We start from the raw sequence: 15,415 nt of genomic DNA, 5'->3' as shown, positions 1-15,415 counted from the left end.
CAGACCAGTTCATCACCGCAGCACGGGCCTGCAGATTTCTTTAGCTCAGGTATCTCACTACAACCTTTTAATCCCCCCGGAACAAGCTCGCGATCGACAGGTCCACGTTATCAGCCTTGTCTCCGCCTTGTTTCTCTACCTATTGGTTGACCTTTTTGCAGTGAGTGGAATGGACCCAGGTATCTCTCTCGGCCACCTTCAAAGATGTGGTACTTGTCAGCAACACCTGATTCGGGCCTTACCACCAATCAGTCAAACAACCTGAGCGTAAAAAATTCGGATCATAACAAATTCTCCAGGTTTGGCAGTTCCAACCTTTCATGACAGTTTGCATCAGACATGTTAGAAAATAACATTTTCAATTTCAGTTGTTCTTACTCATCTTCGTGAGACACTGCACAGTAACCTCATTATCATATTTTCACATGAGGCTGCCTGTCAAACAGTATCTCAAAGGGTGACAGATAAAAAAAGAAAAAGAGACGGTCTGGGGTGATCTTGATATTATTAATACCCACTAACTTACACATATTTGTTTTTAAAGACATCACCTGTGAAATGAGTATCCCTATACTCTAGGGATATTGTATCTGCATACAACCTTCTGTACAATTAAACCCTGTTATTAATAGCTACTGCTCTAGGTAGTGTCTTAGCCCCTGGGTTAGGACAGTTTCCCAAGTACTTGACCTTAGCCTGGCATGGCTGCAATTTGTCCTTAGCAACCTTGTGTCCTGTGTGTGAGAGATGAAGCACAACAGTTTAGTATAATTTAAACATGGCATGAATGAAACAGGGCACAACAATAAATTGTCCACATATTGTAGCAGAACAGATCCATTGGCAGGTTGAAAAAGATTGTAAACAGTCATATAAGGCCTGGGGGAAGATACTGGGGTTGTCTATGAAACCTTGGGGCAATCATGTCCATGTGTAGTACTTCCCGTTAACCTGACTATCTATAGACTACAGATATGACCTGACCCCTAGCGCTGACTTTCATTCTCCAATACAGCATGTAAGGCCACTATTGGAGCTGGCGAATGTTGGGGATTTCCTGTATTCTGTGTATATCCCTTATGAGGGTATACAGGTACTGTCTGGTTTGGGAGTTCGACATTCTTCACTTTGCAGAGCTTACTTAAGTGTCCCACTTGGTTTCAGTTAAAGCATTTTTGTGAGCGGGGTGGGTGATAAAGTTGTTGTGTGGGTTGAACAGTGGGGAAAGGGTGAGGGTAAGGATATTGAGGGAGAGGATATTGTGGGAGATGTAGGGTTTGTGGATAGTATGGGACTTGTGGCTGTGTGTGATAAGTGGGGTAGGGCTGCGTTTGCAGTGGTGTGGGATTAGTGAGGACATGTAACTGTTCAGGTGCAGGTGCAGGTATGGGTGCAGGTGTGTCTGCTGGCTGTGATGTTACCGTTATTCCTTCTAGAGCTTGAATACTGACAGCCATTAGTTTCTCGCTCTGGGTCTCTCTCTTTTTAGAGATGTTCTTGTCATGTTCAATTGCGGATCCTATGAGGGTGTCTATTGTGACTCCCCTCCAGCAAGGCTGTGAGGTCTGAACCCGGGTCTTTAGGTTCTCTTTAAGACCATCCATGAGTACAGTGACAATCATTCCCCTGTGGTGAGTGCTATCTTTAATATCTTCTAACCCAGTGTACTACGTGATAGCCTGCAGTGCCCGGTCACAATAATCTTCTGCAGATTCACTCTCTTTTTGTTTTATGGTGAAGATTTTGTTCCAGTTAACTACTACTGGAAAATATACACCCAATTGAGTTACAATGCGGGAAATGTTACCTTGATTAATTTTGTCTGTTAAGGGAACATCTCCATCCAATACACAATGCGTGATAAAATTTGTCATGTCGATATTGCATGGTAGACAGGCCCCTAACACCACTCGCCAATCTTTGTTGGTTGGCTCGTGAGAGCTACCCAAATTTCTCAAAAATCTTTGACATTTGGCTAATTCCTTTTTGGGATTGGGGAAATCATTCATTATGGAATTTAGCTCCGCTCTTGTCCAAGGACAATGCATTACTACTTCCCTTGTGGGCACTACTCCGTTTGCATCTGCATTCCCATTCAGAACAGTTATTGTCCAGATGGGATGCAGACTGGCCGCACTGCTACTTTTGACCTTATTACCTGGCTGGAGGTTTGAAATGGCAGACATGACAATAGGCTCATCATCCACATCATAAACATTTTCCTTATGGTTACTTAAGAGAGGGTACAAATTACTTGTTACATTTTTATGGGTTTTTTCAATAACTGTACCTGCACTCCCATCCGCATAGGGCGGTGGTGGTGCATGTGAACCACTGGCAATACCTTCCACAACGCTACCTTGCTGCACGTGCGCACCATTTCACGGCTCGCACGCATTGCAATTTAGCACTGCAGGTGTACTCTCTGGTAATGCGTTCGCAACGCTAGTTGGCATCGCTTGCACACCGTTAAGCCACGCATCCCCTTCATGCTGCCATAATTTTAAACATTCGCTATATTTTATCTTTTTCACTCGAGAACACACCAAACAGATGTGAGCTCGGACATTGTTCAATATCTCCTTATCAAAGATACCAATTCTAGGAAATGGCCTAACACTCTTCCTCATCATATTAAACCATAAATCACAATATCTGGTTGCATTGGCACCATACTTAATATGCATAATATGTCATGCCAACCCAAGCGGCGTTTCCAACAGCAGCAAATCATTTAACATCTCTACCGTTTGCTTGGCCCCCATCCTGGGAGAACCCTAAGTTTTTCAATAAAGATTTAAACTGGTGAAAGACAGTCTAGATACTCTCATTTACCTATGGAAGAAATTTCTAGATGCCTCCACTCACCTATGGAAGTTATTTCTAGATGCTCCCACTCACCTATGGAAGAAATTTCTAGATGCTCCCACTCACCTATGGAAGTTATTTCTAGATGCTCTCACTCACCTATTATCTCTCAGTTTACAATCACAAGTTTCCAATGTGGCTCAATTACAATGCTCAAGTAACCCAACCTAATTACTAAACACTGCAATCACACTGAGAGCCGGTCCCTACAACAAAGACAACATGTACACCTGCTGATGTGTATAGAACGGCAGCTACTACCGAGCAGCTAGGCTAACTCCTGCATCTAGCCCTTAAGGATCATACAATACCCTTAACATTTAGGACCCGTGTTACACCCTAAACAAATACTCACAGTTACACACTTTTTTTTTTTCCCTGCGCAGAAGAATACACGTTAACCTAGTTATTGGCAACAATTGATAATGTAATCTCAACGGCTTTGTTTAAAACATGTGGCAGCAAGACCGGAAATACATATATGCTATTGTGCAGCTAGTCGCATACACAATAATGCGACTACTACACAACCGTATTATGACTCTTAAGTTATATTACAACTTAGCTGCATACACAAAAATGTGACTTCACTGCGTATGCAATAATACAATTCAGCTGCGTACGCAAGAATGCGACTTCCCCCTTTTTAACACACAAAATAAAATGGACAAACAACCTTTCGACGAAGGAAAACAAACTTTTTCCTCCCCCGTCCCTGGATTCTTAATCAGCACTCCTAAAGTCACAGTAACCGGTAGCGCACTCTCAGCAACAACGGTGGTAACAGATTCCGAATGCACAATGCGTTCTCCTGCCAGGCGCCTCCACCCTTTTGCTGTGAGTTCGATACTGAGTGTTACAGACCGATTGCGAGATTAACCTGCGAGCCCCCAACTAAGGATACCGAATTTAAACCTCTATACGCTCCTGCCTATGCCTTCTAAATCCTGCCTATACCTTCTAGAATTGACGCTATTTGCGTACGCAGTCATACAGTAAATAAATTCCTTCAGACTTTGAGAAATGTGTTTCCAACGCACAAAGGTTATTATTCAACATAAAAACAGTAGGTTACACGCTGTGATCTAAAGACAATTTAGCGCAAAGAAATCATACAGACCCAAGGTACAGTTATACATAAGCACGCGCACTGGGACCAGTTACCGGCATCAACAAGAAACCTCCATCATCAGCATCAGCAAGAAGACTCCAGATTGGAGTCCGTACGCACATTTATATCCTTACAGGGATAAGCAATACAATAGGTAACTTTGGCATGATTCCATTGGTTCCCAGTCACGGTGCTTCTGTTACAGGACATTTAACAGGTTGATTCAAATGGACACAGGTCAGCCTCCAACAGCCTTTTGTCTCCTTTTTCCCGCCGCATGCAAATCTAAGCTGATAACATTACAAAGTATATTTTAGCGTTTTAACTCTCTACAGTCCATAAGTTGAGAATGCATGTTGCGATCTTCTCACCGATGATACCGGAAAGCTGTTGAGACAGAGTAGATCAGTACAACACTAAACACGGTTTGCTTATCATGTACCATATCAAAATATCAAATATCAAAATAGTCTTTATTTCACAACATTAGTAATAAATGAATAACCCTTGAATATTACACTTTGAAGCTATGGAACCTTTTATGTGAGTGTGCAGTGTGTAAGTATGAGGGGTTCAGGAAAAGACGCTAGTTAGTTATATGTAACTTAGGGAAGATGTGTACGCATGAAGATAATAAACAGCGTTCGCATGCAGGATTTTATGCATTCGCTAATGTGTGTCATGTTAACAGTGCAACTGTGTGTATTTAATGTGTGTATGGGGTATGGTGAAATATGCGATCGCATGATGCTAATAATAGCATCGCCGTATGTACCTAAGTGTGGGTTTCTCTAAAATGGCGCTGGGCGGCCATTCGCAAGATGGCACCGTGCAGATCTCATTTTCTAAGATGGTGTCTTGTGGCCATTCGCAAGATGGCGTTGTTCCAATCTCATTTTTAAACTGATTCTGTCTCAGCCAATTATCCAGCTTCGACAGTCCACCCTTTGATAGCAACCGACATGCTATCAAACACTGATTTTGCATTTAATTTTAGGCTTACATTTTGACGTATTTTGATGTTATATTATGGGATGGCTCAAGTTGGTTCTTAATCCATCAATAATGGGTCTCTAAGAGGGGACATAAAACTACCTTTATACGCACACCGCGGATCCAATTATCCAGCTTCGAAAACCCCCTCCATCTGCCACCTATGCACCCTGTACCTGCTCCCCATACAAGTGACACACAACACCCTGTAATTTTCATCATTGCACCCTGTAACCACACACTTCTGCAACTGTGTGACATAATGTGTAAGGGGTATTACTGTATGGCATAATGGGTAAAGGACATTATTATGTGGCATAATATGTATAAGGGGTACTACTGTGTGGTGTAATGTCAGTAAGGGGCTCTACTGTGTGGCTTAACATGAAAAGGGGTTCTACTGTGTGGTGTAATGTGAATAAGAGACACTACTGGGTGGTGTATTGTGAATAAGTGGCACTACGGTATGGTGTAATTGTCACAACCTGGCCCTGGGGATCCTCAGCTTGAGGATTGAGAGTTGAGGAACTAGGGTGTGGAGTAAGCAAAAAGTGAAGAGGATGGATGTAAGTCTTCCTCATCAGCTAGATCCAGATGTTGGCGAGACCTGACCAAAGTCTAACTCACTGGGAGGTCTTCGCCAGTGACCCCTCCATTTGGGATATGGGCTTCGTAGCACCCAGCAAGCAGGTCGCGGCCCTCTGGTCAGGTACCCGGAAAAAAGCTAGGAGACTGGGTGACAGATGATGATGAAAGACACTGGTGTTTAGGCACTGAAGTGTATCACAGGGGATCAATACACAGGTGTGTACTGAAGTTTATCACAGAAAATCAGTACACAGGTTAGCACTGAAATGTATCATGGGATCAATGCGCAGGTTAGCACTGAAGTGTATCACAAGGGATCAGTATGCAGGCTAGTACTGAAGTTAATCACTGGAGATCCAGATGCAGAATAGCACTGGAGTATATCACTAGAGATCAGCACACGGATTAGTATTGGAGAGTATCACTGGAGATAGTCACTGGTAGTAATACAGCATGGAGTCTGGAATGATGCAACAGCAAACAGTCACTGGTAGTAGTGAAGTTGTTCAGGAAACTTCCTGTTCCTGGAGCCTGGCTATATACCCTTAAATAGCTATCCATTGGAGGAGAGAGTCAGCTGAGAGCTGCCAAGGCTACCATTGGATGAAAGACCGGTTGAGATGATACAGACAACATAGCTGCGTCCATGACCACAAGCACGGGAAGACCCTGCAATGGAACAACACATGGAAGTCTTAGTAGACCCCGGGAAGAATGTTCAGCACGCCACCCGCTGCTGCATCTGGCGTCTGACCGCCCAGGAGATCACGGTAAGCCGGCACCATGGTGAGTAGCGGCCGATCCCAGGCTGCATCCTGACAGTACCCCCTACTTTCAAGGTGGACTCCGGAGACACCTTGAAGGTGTACCAGGAAATTTATTATGAAAAGCACAAATAAGTTGTGGTGCATGAACATCTGAGGCTTTAATCCATGCCCGTTCTTCCGGTCCATAGCCTTTCCAATTAATTAAGTACTGGAGGTGACCCAACTGACATCTACAATCAAGAATTTGTTCCACCTCAAACTCAACTCCTCGTTGAGTACAAACCTGTGGGGTCTAAGGTGGAGTATGTTGGAACTGGTTGAGAACTGAAGGTGGGAGCAAAGAGATGTGAAATGTATTAGGTATCCTCAACTGGGAAGGTAACTCCAACTCTATCACCCCCCATCGGTCTCTGACTAAAACTGTGCCTGTCACCCCCACATCCTTGTAAATCTGCCTCCACTTCTGAAAGAGACTGATGCGGCCCCCCCTCCACAACCCCCCCACGCACTGGTGTCCGATGTGGCCCCCCCTCGTGGCTGTCCTATCACAGTCCCCCTTCGTGCAGTTGTCCAATTCGGACCCAACACACCGCGGGAGTGTGATCCAGAGCCGCCACATCTTCTCCCTCTCCAGCTCACCTGTGTTCGGTCGGTGAGTCTGGGTCACATGTCTGCAGTGCTGCTCGGCAGTGCAGACACAGCAGGGAGGGATCTGAATAGAACCCCCTGCTGTGGCTGACTTGTAAATCTTCACAGTCTGTTGTGTAAATAGCAGCCTGTGAAGATGTGAAGATTATCGAGGGCTGAACGCCATCTGAAAAAGGCATTCAGTAACATCATCAAGTTCCGAAAAAAATGCTTTTTCGGAACTTGATGAATAACCCTGACACTTATTTTTTACAAAAGTATGTGAAAATGTTAATTTTCACATGCTTTTGTGAAAATTAAGTGATGATGAATAGGCCCAATAGAGTGAAGTAAATCTCATGTTAAAAATATTTGCACAACTGGCGATATTAATTCCTATATAGGAACCTGCAGTTGGGTCAGTAACTCTTATGTGTTTCCCTGTTGAAATCATAGCAGGGCTTCACAGAGCTTCTTGTACCAAATGAAAGTGCTTTCGGAAAATAAGGATAGAAGCAGAGCCGTAACTAGACTTTTTGGTGCCCTGTGCCAGAGAGAGCATTGGCGCCGCCCCTCACCTGAAAAAGGGCCATGGCCTCATGGGGAAGGGCCAAGGAAGAGATATGGGAGGCCAGGAGATGCTGGGGATAAAAGAAGAGTAAGCTACAAGTGAGAATGATAATAAACAGGAAAGTTGACAGGCCCAAACAGCGCCCCTGCCCTGCGGTGCCCTGTACAATGGCACTGGTCGCACTACCCTAGTTACGGCCTGGGTAGAACTACCTGTAAATTCACGAGCAATGCAAAGAGCAGACTTGATTCATGCACAACGGAATCCCCAGGGAGGTGAACACAATGCAATGTGTCACCAGAGGACTTCATCACAAGTCAACTCACATGTGTCTGTGTAGGGGCTAGATGTTTCAAAACAAGATGTATCCAAACGTAGCTTACCACTTACCACTAATGATGGGCAGGCAGAATAGCCATCGACTGGAGAGTCAGCAAATGGTGTCTGTATATAATCAATTGACAGGATCTATTATCCAATGAGTTGTCCATAGGATAGAACACTAGAGGGGAAATATGTGTGGGTTTATAGAAGTGGAGGTGTTGTCCATAGCAACCAATCAGTTTCTACTTATCATTTATTTAACACCATTTAGAAGATAATAGCTAGAATCTGGTGGGATGCTATGGTCAACATTTCCATTTCTAAAAACCCACAGGGAATGTGCAGGGCATTCATCCTCAGAGATTAGAGAGTGAAGTCTGGAGGAATAAATGAGCACTTGTGTGGTACAGAGTATAATGGTGACTAGCGTGCTGTGTGCAGCTATACTGTGTGGGATGAAATGGTGTGTAAGGGAAGAGTATGCTCATGTAGAGGCTGATACTGAGTGGCTGTAATTACAGAAAGCTGCTGAAGCCAGATTTACTACCATATGTTAATGCGACTATCCATTCCAATAATGCCAGGGATTTGTGTGTGTGCAAGCGGCAACCCATGCCACCCACCGATTTTATGACATCCAATGCAACCATCATCATTAGTATCGCCATATGCTATAGCCCTGTGCTACTGTAAGTGCAAGAGATCCATCAGAAATAGGCTTCCCTTCCCCATAACCACACTTTAGAATCACATAGAGCTTTTGATGCATGTCCATAACACTCCCACAAGTCAGGGTGCTCACATTGTCACCGTCCAGGACACGCCCCTAATTGTCATATTTCACAGAAAGACAGATCCGGCTAAGTTCCGTCTGACTCAGAATAGGACGGACATACTAAAAGAGGCATACATTCGTATCTGTCGCTGTATGCATATACACACCGGTTGTGTCCTGTGTGACTCAGAATCATCCCCGTAATGAGTTAGTGCAAAAGTGGTGAAATATACATAATATACATGTGATAGGGTGAGATTATAGGAGTTACGATCTGGACAAACGGGCTGATTCTGAACTGGACGCATCTACGGCCACTTTTCTGGAAGGCTGCGACAGCCTACTAACTAGTTTATGTTAGTGTGAGAATCCGCCCGTGTATTCAGAAAATCCATGTGACTGCAGTGTCGGGGTGCTGAGTCTAATATTAAAAGGATAGAACAAAATAGCTTCAATAATATCACATACCATTTCTGGGGAAGATCCTCCAGCCCATTCGTCCTGCAGTTTTATATTCCGTCTATAGGAGTGCTCCCAAGTGCTGCTATTTTGATTTATTTCATTTTAATACATACATGCATGTGTATGTATGTAGTATGTGCATGTTTTATTTTTCTGTGTGAATAAATGTTGTTTTTTTCTATTTTATTAGTTATGGGCCTGATTCAGATTTGGGACTAGAGTGAGATAGAGCAAGTAATTGTGAACCTGGACAAACCATGTTGCAATGTAAGGGGTGCAAATACATACATTTATCTTGCATGCAGAGTAAATACTGGCTGCTTTCTTTCTCTCTGCACATTTTACATCAGTCCCTCCCACCTGCAGTGCAACAGGGTTTTACTAAGATGCACAGTTACTTTCTTTTTTTTTTTACGCTATTCCCAAATCTGAGTCAGGCCCAATATCTGGCCTGGCCCGCAAGCCAGTGGCACACGCAGGGGGGAAGGGGGATTCTGAGTACCTAGAACCTTACCCTGCATGCTAAGCCATCGCTGCAACTGAACTGCCAATTTTTATTTTTTGTGAGCTGGAGTCTGGTGCTCCAAACTGGCAGTCAGTGATCTTGTAGTCAGTGAGATGACTGACTCCAGGGGGTACATTTTCTAAAGTGGAGATGTTGCACATAGCAACCAATCAGTTTCTAGCTATTATCTTCTAGAAGGTGCAATTTAAATGTTAAGTAGAATCTGATTGGTTGCTATGGGCAACATCTCCACTTCTATAAACTCTCACTTTAGTAAATTGACCACCCCAGCTGCTGTGACATGCAGCTCCTTCCCAGTCCCGGGCTCGCCTTCCACATTTATTGACTTGTGCTGCATTATGTCTGAAAGAGAGTGCATAGCTCTCATGGGAAGAGATAGATTTCCTTCCATAGTTGTACGATGATGTCATCTGCCAGTGTCCAACGTCATTCCCTACCATCCAAGTGGGCATAGAGGCAGAATATATTAATTTGGCGCTAGCTCTCACCATGTATGGGGCTCCAAAGCTCCTACTTCCTGTCCCGCCTGCGTTGACATTACAGTCAGTAGATCCCAGCAATGCAGGCAGCTGGGATGGACTCAGCAGTGTGATTGGGTGGCGAAGTTGAGAGGAAGACCAGCTGCCGAGCATGTATCAAATGCTTTGATACATGCTGTGATACATGTGAATGTTAATATGTTCACACTTTATCAATGAGGAATCCCTAACCAGCATTGTACTTTTCAATTGCTTCAGTTACTTAAGCATAATCTTCTGATATTAATAGATTTTGTTATCTGCCATCATCAGTTCAGTTATCTGGTGTTGGATACGGCTGTACCTACATTTATCCAAGTAGCTTAAGATCAGCAGTCACCAGGACTCTGTAGACTTCAACAGAAGAGGAGAATGGTAAAGGATGAAGAGAAGAGAAATGTAAGAAGAAGGGAGAGACAGGAGAAGATGCCGGGCAGGTGTGAGGGGCACAGGGGAAAGGTGGGTGGTTGGGGAAAATGTTAGAAAGATTTATTTTCTGTCCTATGTTTATGTGGGGATGTAGTCAAAATACCGACATCCGGGATGCCATCTGTTGAAATTCCGGTGTCTGAATCCCAACCCCGAACTAAACATAGGCGGCTAAATCCTGAAGCCAGCCTACACATCGACACTGGAATCCTAACAGTCGGCATCACGATCGAAGGTAAGCCGGACACCCTTAGCTGTTAGCCATGGAGGGGGGTTAGGGTACAAAAAGAAAGGGTTAGGGACTCCTAGTATCGGGATTCCCCTGCCGGCATTTTGACAGCAGGCATCCCAACTGCCGGGATATTATACCCAACCCATTTATGTGCATCTTTATGCAATTAATGACTGGTGTAAGCTACTGAAGTAGCAGTGTTGATCACCAAGTGCCGGCCAACTGCGCATGTGTGAACTGAGTTTGTGAAGCTTGATGAATATTAGAAGGCCCTTAATATTGAATCGGCCTGTTATTTAAAACATGCGGAAATTAGCGTTTCCGCATGTGAAACGGGCCCATTAGTTATAATTAATAAACCCCTAACTCTTATAGCAGCATATTTCCTGAAGCTTTTTTTTGTGGAAAGTCCACTGAAAACTACCATTTGTTTGGAGGATTTCTGCATTAATTAAGTATTCCTTCAATGTAATAACAGGGGACCACAGCATCTGCTGCTGTCCCTCTATTTCTGACAAGAGCAGTACACAAACGTTTCTATAGTGACTGCGTAGTTGCCAAATTTTCCAAGCTATGAAATCTTGGCTCCCGATAGCCATTTTAAGATATCGTTAGCCATTGTAGTCTATAGGATACATTATCACTTTTTTTTTATGAAAAGGGATCCTTGGTATACTTCTATAGTAAATAGAAAGTATGGTGGTCGCTCACATCAGCTTAATGATATTGCTCAGGTGCTTGTAAAGGGCGGGGTTTATACTGAACCACAGAAAAAAAGAAGATTCCCTCCAGCACACTGCAGCAATATTAGCAAAAATACTTGAATCCTACATGATAATAGAAATTCAGAGGTATTGGTTGCATACATTTGCAAATAAATGATTAAGCACCGGGTCAGCGTCAAGGCTCCTCTATACCGGCATCCCTAACATTAAGGGGTTCACGTCCAAGGCGCAGAGCATCCCAAAAGAACCCAGTCAAGCACCACTGTCAGGGCATCACACAAAAAATGGAAGAAAGGTAATAATGAAGTGTAAAGTATAGATGTGTCAAGATAATCAATAAGTGTTAATATAATAAGAAAGAATTAAAATGACATAAATAATAAACAAATAAATGGAAAGGTGATGAAAAAATATCTATGTGAATTAAGTGGTGTTGCCCTGAAAAAGGCCCAGCCAGAGACACTCCGGGGGCCCCATGCCCAAACGCTCACCCCAAAATAATTATTGCTACAAAATAGTAGCACCCACTCTGGGCCATATAATTACAATGAATGTACTGCATGATAACAGCACATGTATAAGCTGAGAGCTGACTCACCTAGGAGGTACCCCAAAAACCTCCAAATGGCACTATACGGACCAGCACATCCTCCGAATGCTTGCTCCTTTCATGCCTCTCAGAAATGCAAATATAAAGTATGGTGGTCACTCACATCAGCTTAATGATATTGCTCAGATGCTTGTAAAGGGCGGAGTTTATAGTGAGCCACAGAAAAAGAGAAGATTCCCTCCAGCACACTGCAGCAATATTAGCAAAAATAGGGGTTCACCTCCAAGGCGCAGCGCAGCCCAAAAGAACCCAGCCAGGGACCACTCTCAGGGCATCACATGAAACATGGAAGAAAGGTGATAGTGAAGTGTAAAGTATAGATGTGTCAAGATAATCAATGTGTTAATATAATAAGAAAGAATTAAAATGACATAAATAATAAACAAATGGAAAGGTGATGAAAAATTATCTATGTAATGTACTGCATGATAACAGCACATGTATATTTGCAAATGTATGCAACCAATACCTCTGAATTTCTATTTTCATGTAGGATTCAAGTATTTTTGCTAATATTGCTGTAGTATGCTGGAGGGAATTTTCTTTTTTCTGTACTCTAGTAACTAAGGCTGGGTACACACCTAAATGACCAGCAATCGTGCCGATTTGCCTTCATCCTGGACATCGCATGATTGCTGGTACACCCTTAAAAGATTTAATGAATGACGGAACAATCACTGTTCCGTCCTTCATTAATATGTACAGCCTCACATGCAATATCGTGTGATTGACTGTGCAGCACGGCCAATAACACGATATCGCATGCAACCGCGGGAGTGCGCAAATCAGGCTTAAACACTGCACAATATGGCCGATTTGTCGTTCCGATTTGTCCACATCATGCCAATATTGTCCTGGTGTGGACAATATGCTAGCAAATACACTACCGTTCAAAAGTTTGGGGTCACCCAGACAATTTCGTGTTTTACATGAAAACTGACTTTTATTTATCAAATGAGTTGCAAAATTAATAGAACATATAGTCAAGACATTGGCAAGGTTTTAAATAATGATTTTTATTTGAAATAATAATTTTGTCCTTCAAACTTTGCTTTCGTCATAGACTGCTCCTTTTGCAGCAATTACAGCATTGCAGACCTTTGGCATTCTAGCTGTTAATTTGTTGAGGTAATCTGAAGAAATTTCACCCCACGCTTCCTGAAGCACCTCCCACACGTTGGATTGGATTGATGGGCACTTCTTGCATACCATACGGTCAAGCTGCTCCCACAACAGCTCAATGGGGTTGAGATCTGGTGACTGCGCTGGCCACTCCATTACAGATAGAATACCAGCTGCCTGCTTCTTCCCTAGTTCTTGCATAATTTGGAGGTGTGCTTTGGGTCATTGTCCTGTTGGAGGTGGAAACTGGCTCCAATCAAGCGCTGTTCACAGGGTATGGCATGGCGTTGCAAAATGGAGTGATAGCCTTACTTATTCAAAATCCCTTTTAGCTTGTACAAATCTCCCACTTTACCAGCATCAAAGGAGCCCCAGACCATCACATTACCTCCACCATGCTTGACAGATGGCATTAGGCACTCTTCTAGCATCTTTTCACTTGTTCTGCATCTCACAAATGTTCTTCTGCGTGATCCAAACACCTCAAACTTCGATTCGTCCATCCATAACACTTTTTTCCAATCTTCCTCTGTCCACGTCTGTGTTCTTTTGCCCATATTAATCTTTTCCTGTTATTGCCCAGTCTCAGATATGGCTTTTTCTTTGCCACTCTGCCTAGAAGGCCAGCATCCCGGAGTCGCCTCTTCACTGTAGACGTTGACACTGGTGTTTTGCGGGTACCATTTAATGAAGCTGCCAGTTGAGGACTTGTGAGGCGTCTATTTCTCAAACTAGAGACTTAATGTACTTGTCTTCTTGCACAGTTGTGTACCGGAGCATCCCACTTCTTTTTCTACTCTGGTTAGAGCCTGTTTGTGCGGTTCTCTGAAGGGAGTAGTACACACCGTACACACAGGAAATGTTCAGTTTTTTGGCAATGTCTCGCATGGAATAGCCTTCATTTCTAAGAACAAGAATAGACTGTCGAGTTTCACATGAAAGTTCTCTTTTTCTGGCCATTTGGAGAGTATAATTGAACACACAAATGTGATGCTCCAGATACTCAACTAGCTCAAAGGAAGGCCAGTTTTATAGCTTCTCTAACAAGTAAACCCATTTTCAGCTGTGCTAACATAATTGCACAAGGGTTTTCAAATCATCCATTAGTCTTCTAACGCGCTTAGGGCCTGATTCAGAGCCGGACGCTATTTGCGCTCGCTCGTTCAGAAAAAAGGGGTGGCTATTCAAATGAACCGTTCGCTCTTTGCGGTCTGTTCACGCCTCTATGTCTGAATGAGCGAACCAAACTTGCGGTCGTTTTTGGGAAACTACGCCCCCTGGCCGCTCATGTCCGCTATTTATTAGATTAATCGAGTACATCGACCAGCGTATGAACTGCTCGCTATTCTTGTGGTTGGTTTTTCCTACCGCAATCATGCGAGCAGTTCTGACTATAAAATAACCAAGTGACGTGGTCAATGATGCTGCTGTATTAATTATGCACACCCATAAAACGCCCATTTTGACCTTTAAGCACGCCTGCGTTCGGATCTCCACTCCCCGTTTTCAAGCACCTTCCCCTGTTACCACCCACATGCGCCTCCTCCTGTCACTCAAAATAGCAGGCATTCGCTATTTAGCGAACAAACGATTTTCGGCCGCACTGACTGGTTCGCGCATGCGTATTACGATCCGTACGCATGCGCAGTTGTGCAAACATCGCTCGGAACGAACGAGCGGCTCTGAATCAGGCCCTTAGCAAACACAATGTACCATTAGAACACTGGAATGATGGTTACTGGAAATGGGCCTCTATACACCTATGTAGATATTGCTTTAAAAACCAGACGATCGCAGCTAGTATAGTCATTTACCACATTAACAATGTATAGAGTGTATTTCTGATTAATTTAATGTTATCTTCAAAAACAGTGCTTTTCTTTCAAAAATAAGGAAATTTCTAAGTGACCCCAAACTTTTGAACGGTAGTGTACGTGGTCTCATGACTGTGCATGCTCAATTAGCAAACCAGGTGTGAACCCGTAAGTGATCGCTCCAATTATCAGTTTGCTTTTTTTGTTTTGCAGGACGGCCCTTGTCCCCGCAAGAAGTTCTTGATACATTGTCCAGTTAAATAATTGCTTATTGCCACAATATGCAGCAATATTAAATGATACTTATCCAGGCAAAATGTGGGCCTTGAGACAGCTCCATAGTCTATTTTAAA

This window comes from Taudactylus pleione, unplaced genomic scaffold (assembly GCF_031769625.1).
Source record: "Taudactylus pleione unplaced genomic scaffold, aTauple2 ptg000214l, whole genome shotgun sequence".
Taxonomy (NCBI): domain Eukaryota; kingdom Metazoa; phylum Chordata; class Amphibia; order Anura; family Myobatrachidae; genus Taudactylus; species Taudactylus pleione.
This window is presented reverse-complemented; position numbering follows the sequence as displayed.